Source organism: Mytilus trossulus, chromosome 1, assembly GCF_036588685.1.
Source record: "Mytilus trossulus isolate FHL-02 chromosome 1, PNRI_Mtr1.1.1.hap1, whole genome shotgun sequence".
Lineage (NCBI taxonomy): Eukaryota > Metazoa > Mollusca > Bivalvia > Mytilida > Mytilidae > Mytilus > Mytilus trossulus.
Genome location: NC_086373.1, coordinates 75,973,844 through 75,982,750, shown reverse-complemented (window position 1 = coordinate 75,982,750; position 8,907 = coordinate 75,973,844).

Here is an 8,907-nt window from a genome sequence, read left to right as displayed (position 1 = left end):
TGGTTACAGTTTCCTAAACTGGTAGTTCAATAATTCAGTGAAAGATACAATAATGAGATTTAGTAGAGAGTTTGTATTAGTTTACTCACAGTTACTGTCATTTTAACTCTTATCTTTGCCACACCACTGGCATTTACGATTAAATGGGATATTCAGTGAAGTTGTGTTAAAAATATCAAGTAAAATTCTTTAACACAATTCATTGCTGAGACTATTATGTTTTAGTTCTCTTTGAATAAAAAAGTAAAACAAAAAAACTTAACCCCGTGAAAAATTCAAAACGAAAAGTCCGTAATCAAAGTGCAAAATCAAAAGCCCAAACACATATCAAACAAATGGACAAAAACTATCATATTCCTGACTTGGTACAGCCATTTTCTTATGAAGACAATTGGGAACGGTTGAAAAACAAGCTAAACCTCTTATCACTTTTTGACAGTCTCTTAAAATTCCATATATTGACAACGATGTGTGAACAAAACAAACAGACATAATAAGTAAAAATGTCAAAAATAGGAGTACAACAGTCAACATTTTGTTATTATCTTAATCACTTCAAAAACTAACAAAAATGTAAACAACTTTTACCATGGCAAAATAAAACAATGACAGAATGTAGAAGTACATATAAAATAGCGTTTTAGCAAAAAAGAAAGACATGAATACCAACATTATCATAGAACCATAACGCAATAACGGGATGTAAGAGTACAGAGCCACGCCAGATGTAACTTAGAAACACAATGAAACATGCATGTAGACAAATCATTTAGGTAAAACCGAAAGACAAAAAATATCACACAACAAAAACACAATAAGGGGATGCATAATTATCGAGCCACGTCAAATGGATACCACCAGAAACATACCAAACAGTAAAAGTAATATCCATAAAGACAAATACCTACATCTATTCTTCAAGGCACTGTTGTATTATATGTAAAGTTACAAACATGGTATTAGTACCTTTACATTGACCTATAATGGTTTACTTTTATCAATTGTAATTTGGATGGAGAGTTGTCTCATTGGCACTCACATTACAAATTCCTATATCTATTAGTTCCTTCTGATGAACTTAAAAAAATAAAAAAATGAAACGTTCTTTAATATACTCCTTGTTCAACAACGGTTGTCTCAAAAAGTGGCCAAAAGAATATGACAAAAGTTGACAAGAAGTATTATCTGTTTATTGTTGTTTACTTATAAATATATTTTTTTTTATATATCCAATGTTTAATCGACCTTACAGACAGAGTTGTCGTCCTTTCCGAAAAGGAAAACTTTCAGTTTTAGTTTTCTGCGTCAAACTCGCGTTTAGAGGTTTATACGAAGTTGTCATGGCAGCCAGAATGTTCTTTGCGCCACTTTTCTTTGCTGGAAATCATCCGACGTACAAAGAACTTCATTTGTGAAATCTATATTGATCGAGTTCAATACCCCTAGAGCTGTCTTCAGATATGAAAAATACGAAATCCTTTTACGTAAGCGCAGAAATTAATTAGGGACAGGGGGCAGATTTTGTTCACGAGAAATCAAACAAGTCTGAAATGCTTATAAACTTGAAAGATAAGTGTTGTAGTGACCTGAATCAGTCTTCCCGATATAGACTTCCACGCGAACAGTTAATGATGCAAAGACAGATTAGGTCTAACTGGACCCTGTACACCAAAGCCGCATGTATCACTGAGCGGAGAGGTACTCGACAAGCATTTGTATTCTTTCAAGACGACAGGGAAGAGAAATTATGAAGCATACACATCAGATCTTGCTACTGGTGACATGTACAAAGGTGCTGAACTTGAGCAAGTTTTCATCCTGAAAATAAGAAGGGTTGAATATGAAAAAAAATATATCAAAACAAAATCAGAAACATTGCATTAAATTAACAACCTAGTTAACGTGATGCCAGACAATGATTGTCGAGAAACACTTCGCGCAAAATTAGGTACTCTTAAAAAAATGACAAAAAGTCGAACTGATCGAACTCTACTACGAGAGTTTATGCGTTGGAGGATCAGTTAGCTAATGAAACTGTTCCAGAAATTGACACTGTAAGAAGTTAAACAAGCACAATTCTGAGTACAAACCATTGTTTCCGGGTCCATGTTTCTCATTTTTCAGTTTTTCGTTTTCAATGTTAAGTGTAGTTTCATACCAACATTTGTCAATCTCTAGCTTAAATTTGAAATGATGTTTTGTACGATATTGGGACTCATTTTAAAATAAAAATATTTTGGTTGATGGTCCGAAATTTGTTAACAGATATAGGCAGATGTGGTATGAGTGCCTATGCGACAAATGTCCATCTAAAAAAACATTATAGAAGAGGGGCGAAAGAAACCAGAAGGACAGTCAAACCCATAAATCGAAAACAAACTCACAACGCCATGGCTAAAAATGAAAAAAAGACAAACAAACAAACAATATTACACATGACACAATAACGAAAACTAAAGAATAAGCAACACGAACCCCACCAAAAACTAGGGGTGATCTCAGGTACTCTAGAAGGGTAAGAAAATCCTGCTCCACATGTGTCAAGGTACGACCTTCAATATGGAGCCTTGAATATTAGAAAATAAACACATGGTATCAACACAGACGTCCTTCTTGAAATTATAAAATATAAGATTGCTGTTTCAAAACTCACTATTCTCCTAACAATGACACATTCTGGTCTCCACCATGTTTTCCTTAAGTAGCGCTTCGGTTGCCAACACTTCTTTTTTGTCAGTGAATATATAAGCCAAAGAAGAGAAGACAACTTTTTACAACTTTAAACCATTTTAATACTTTAACAATTATTAAAATTTAAAATTAAAACGGGAATAAATTTCAAACAAACAGTAATCTAACAATATATCAGCATGTATGACTGAAACTTTAACAATATGTTATGGGCAAACATTTCTGTCTTTTGCTCACTTGTTTAATGCTTTCAGTCCAGCTGCAGTTGTTGGGTAATAAAAACACAGACATCTACAATGTACCCACCAACTGCAATTTTTATGGGAACATTGAACCCAGTGGCTCAAAAAAATCTGCATCCGAATTATTCACAATTGAACAGCTGCCACATTTGTCCTTTTTAGCGGCCTGAGTAACTGTGTTTTGGTTCACTTCCGATAATGACAGAGGCTCTTTCACGGGACTTGCAGTAATTGCAAGTAATGCATCTGCTTGCTGTTCTTGTCCTGGCTCAGCTTCATTCTGCTGTAAGGGGTCATCAACTGCCATCAGTTCAGGAAAGTTTGATGCTTCAAATGCCTGAAAGTTTAACATAGTAAATGAAGCCCTGTGTGACTGTCAGTAAGACAGGGTTGAAAACCAAAGCATTATATAAATAGAAAGGTAATTAATAACAAACGACAACTCGGTAACAGATCAGACACACAAAAGTAAGCAATACCATTTAATATTGAAATCTAATTTATGGATTATAGCTCTTCATCTTTTATATATGCTTTGGATTTCAAATATTTTGGCCACGAGCATCAGTGAAGAGACATGTATTGTCGAAATGCGCATCTGGTGCAACAAAATTGGTACCGTTGATTTTATTACGCAGATAGAACAAAATCGCCAAATTAAAAGTGAACATGCAAAGCAAAAATAACCCGCAACACAGTATTCTGTATTCAAAGCATTGGTCGCAGTATTCAGAACTTGACAACATCATGTTATCTGTTAAAGTATTTTGTTTGAAAGAAATATCTTAATGGTGTTAAGTATTCAAGCTCCTCTGTATGTGTATGTTCGGGTTGTTTGTATCATTACAGAATTAGTATAGCTTAATTAAGTTGAAGATAATAAAATATACATATTCGAAATAAGATGATTATTTCTTAATCAAATCACCTTGAATTTCCCATTGTGCCAGGTTGGGATGACAATAACCTTCACATAGACCCCTGTTGATGCGTGAAATTCTAAAGCCTTCTTCTGTAAGGTCTTTGTTCTTGTGTAGTATGTATCACCTCGGCTTCTATCCTCCTTTGTCACTGTGGTTTCAAATTTTCCATCCTCTGTGAGATTGCTTTTTTTTGTACGAAGAAGTTCTACTTGTTGCCATTTCTACTAGGGACTATATTCTTTTGATTGTTGATTGAAATCAACCCCCTTTTTAAAATTTTAACCTTTTATCTAATTAAAAGATTAAAGAATATACAAATAAGAGATTTTGAATTTTTTGAAATACTAAGGCTTCATATAACCTTGGACAACAACCATTTTCTTATCGGGGGGGGGCCTGGGATTTTTATTTTGGTCATAATTTTTTTTCAGAAGGAAAGCAAATTTTTTTCCCCTATAATGTGGAACAGAAACACATTTTTTTTTTCTCAAAACCATAGAATTTACCTAAAATTCATTTTAATTTTTTAATTGATGTAAATTGTAAAGTGCATGGCTCTGTATATCCTGGCATTGGCTGTTGTCTCTGTTTTTTTAGCCCATTTTCTACATTATGATATTCTCTTAGTCCGTCTTACAGGTACCACAGTCCTTGAATTTTAATACTGTAATTGAAGTGGCCACCATTGCCATATGTAATGGCAAAGAGTGAGTAGCTCCAAATTATAAACATCCACTGTTTCCAACTATGATAATTGACATTCCATTGAAAAAAGAGGTGTAACGAATGATACAGAATGATACAAAGGAAAATACTACCGGTATACAAGTCTGTGTAATACACACTCAGGGCCTTTACAAGACTGCTTATTATACTATATCTATCTATCCCTGTTATAAAAGGACCATTATTTTATAGCTGACCGCGGTATGGGCTTTGCTTATTGTTGAAGGCCGTACGGTGACCTATAGTTGTTAATGTCTGTGTCATTTTAGTGTTTTGTGGATAGTTGTCTCATTGGCAATCATACCACATCTTCTTTTTTTATATTTTATGTTTATAATAGTTGCAGTTTTAAGTATGTCTTAATGTAGTAGCATACATGCGGGAGATTTGGAATGCTTTTAAATATTTCTAGAGACTGTAGATTGGACATGTACTCTGCTGTGAAACATCTCAAGTGTTTTTATTTTCACTATTCTTAAATTCAGCAGTGTAATTTTTTTCTTCAAGCAGGTGACAGCATAAATTTTTTTTCAGAGCAGCAAAACAATATTTTTTTTCTTTCAGCTAGGCCATAAAAATATTTTTTTAATGTAGTATTAGAATCTTAATTTTTTGTTTATACTTCGATGGATTTTGAAAAGCTTTGGTAGAATTATCCAGGATTATATGAACTTTGTTTTTGATGCTGACACTTTGTTAATGGACGAAAAGAAATCGTCAGTTTTACTGGGACGTTAAAATTGCCAATCTCGTTTAAATTACCGATCCGTCCTGACTGCCACCCGTGGTGGATTGAGATACAATTTCGGAGACACAAGGTAAGGATTTTTATTGGTTGCAGTAGAAACTTGCTGCATCCAATCAAAAAGCACATATAACATGATCACGTGTAAATGTAGAAAGTGTGTAAACAATTGCCACTTGTTTAGTGTGCAACAAGTCTTTACATCACTAAACATACGACCATATAGTGACAACCTGAATGTTCTGGCCACAGACCACAATTAATTCCTCTATCAGTTCTTTATAACCTTTTGCATCATTAAAAAAATTGCACCATGCACTTTTGTCAAATTTTTTGTGTGTGTAATGTATTGTCCTAGTCCAAATATATATCCAAAATTCAGAAAGATTGAAGCAATCACTTTTACAAATTTAGCCAATACACATCCATACCCCATTGACAAGTCAAGAGATGTTCAAAAAACTGTAAATATCACCTTTTTTTGCACTTGGCCTAATCACTCATTCCATATCAAAATCAGTTAAAATACAACATCCAAAACTTTATTTGACCTCTCTTCTTTCATTTCCACCCAAAAAGATTTAAGGAACGAGTGAGGAAAGGAAAGAAAAAAAATTGAGGAAAAATACACTCTAATTAAAAGAACTATATTCGTGGACAACGAAAAGCGGGGTCATTAATTGTGGTCTTGGGCCTTCTTATCAACTAATAGAAATGCATGAATGTTGACGTATATTTTCGTTTCCGGCTTGTTACCAAGTGTGTAGAATCGTGTTTTAACCTTCAAATTGAAGAGTTCAAGTGCTACCATTGGTCAAGATAAATGTATTCGGAATGGGCGCGACTTTCATCTTCTGATATATGGCGCAACATTGATATCACAAATGTTGGGTTAATTTGCCAAGGACGGAGAGAACGGGAGTGTACCGTAACCCTTGGCTAGCGAAGATGCGGCCGTTATGACCGGTTTGATTTTATAAAATTAAATCAGGCTCAAGTAATTTTGTATTTGTTAAAATGTTTATGGGCTTTGCTCGTTGTTGAAGGCCGTACGGTGACCTATAGTTGTTAAAGTCTGTGTCATTTTGGTCTTTTGTGGATAGTTGTCTCATTGGCAATCATACCACATCTTCTTTTTTGTATATTGTTCCGTAAATAGAATATAATAATAAAAATTTCTTTACGATAATCTAATAATAATCCGTAAATCGTGACCTTCCGTATCTGTTCGACCAATGAAAACTCTTTTAAAGTATCCTATAGAAGTCTATGATCGGTCATATATCTATTGTCAATTAATTCGGATTTTGTTTGGTCTTCATCTCACTTTTCCTAAGATTCTTAAGGGTATGTATAATTAAAAATAAATGTTTATTTCTTAAAAGTGCCATTTTCCTTCACCTTTTTTGAAAACAATTATCAACAAGTCTAAAATTGTATATTTAGTGAGAAACAAACCCATTCGGGCATCCATAAAAATACAGGAAACAACAGCTAGTAAAAAACGTAGATTCAAAGTATATATTTCCAAAAACAGAAATATTTGCATTTAAAAAAAGAAATTGTTTTTGTAAAGTAAATTATACCTAGATAGACATCAAATGTTTTACTGATTTTTTGTTTCTTTCTGTTTTATTAAACACAAATAGTTCAGTATAATTAATAACTTTTTGTATTTTATAGTCCAACTTCTTTAACAAATGCATATTCAGCAGTAATGGTTGACAAACTATCAATTCGTAGAGCTAGCCTGTCTTTGGTGTACCGTTTAAACACTTAGGGATCGAATTGATGGAAATGATGACCCTGAGTGCTGATGGGCAATGGACCTTTTTTTTTTTAAGTTTACATCAGATGAAGAAAGCCGGTTGGTGTCTCATTTAAAGAAATTGGCTCAACTTGAATATGGATTTAACAGACATTATCAAGGAATTGCCATTGACACCACCAGAAGCTTTCATTAGTGAAACTATAGAGACTGAAGAAGCTTTTAACGGTGATGTAGTTTTCAGAGAGAATGAGAACGACAGTGTTGTGAGTTAAGGAGATATTGGTTTGGAGGTAGCTAGGAGTGGTGTGAGTGATGGAGAGGAAGTTGAGAGTGATAAGGATGATGACTGCTGTGAGTGTGAATGATAGGATAGATGTTGCAGGACAAGGGAAAAGGAGTGATTTTTTTTTGTAAAGAAAGAAGTTGACATGAAAAGAGTGAAAGGGGAGAAAAAGAATCCTGGGAAGGATACAATTCATAGTGTGAATAAAAGTTGTAAGACAGGTCAGAATGGATCTATGGGAAGTTAGATGAAGAGAGGCAAGAGAAGAAACAAATTGTAGTATGTTATAAGAGTGATTCACAGAAACGAGTGGAGTGGGTAAATGTGTAAGTGAGTGGGCAATTGACAGTGAGAGTGAGTCAGAACTAAGAGAGGAAGAGAAATGCTATGTGTGCAAGCAGTTTGTACCAGAGCAGGTGAGACAGAGTAGCAGCTTGATATTTACAAAGTGGGCACAATGTGAGAGGTGGATGCATCTTATTTATTGTACAAAAGTTAGAGTGATTAGAAGGGATGATAGTGTCATGGGTGTTTTGTGAAACAGGTGTAGATTAAATGGTAAATAAAAACAAAAATCATTCAAGAATTCTGAAACATTATTGTCCTCATTTTACCAAGAAATTGCATTTAAGTTTTAATGCCAAAAATCTCATCACTGGTGAACTCTCTGAAAATTTCCATTGATTTCTATTTTCATGGTAATAATTGATGTTCCAGGTTACATCAATTCCCAATTCATTGAAAACAGTTTGAAAGAACTATCATACAAACAAATAATGCAATTGCCTAAGACTAAAAAATCCCCCGTTAATAAACTGACAAGAGCAATTTGATCGGGTATACCGATTTAAGAGGTCACGTAGTTTTGAGGCAATTTGAATTTGAATATAAACAAACATCTACGTCTAATCCGATGTCTCGTGTAGATAGTGCCACGCTGAATGCTAGTATTAAAAAAAAACGTTGCAGCAACTACCAGTTTGAGGAGTCTTTAGTGTTGCAAGGAAATATTTATGTCCCTATCCAATTTACTCTTATTCTCCAATGGCAAATGTACCCGCCCTTCAGCTTGGACGACCCCAGTACCTTCCTATTATGTATTATCAATTTGATCTTCTATATTGAATCGAATATTTTCCAACGTACGTTAAGCAATCTTCAACCAATCCAAAGTCTTTCATGGCTGGGCATTTATACATCTAACATTATTATTTAGACGTCTGATATAGCTTTTATTGATGGTTGAACGGAGTGCAATGTATTCATAATTGTCTACCGCAGTGTATGAATGTGTGTTGTTGGTGCCAGGGAGCAGAGGTCCCATGTTAAACCTAATGGTAAAATAAAGTTACCTCCTGCTGGGAAGTATCCATACTGATGGTAGTCAATCTTCATCAGTCTGCTGAATGTAAATGATAAAGAGGTATTCGATGATATATATATTTATCATATGTTTAGTAGTAAATACAGTAGTTTTGCATATTTGATAAATAGCCTGTTGTTTAATCTATATCGCGCAATTTTGA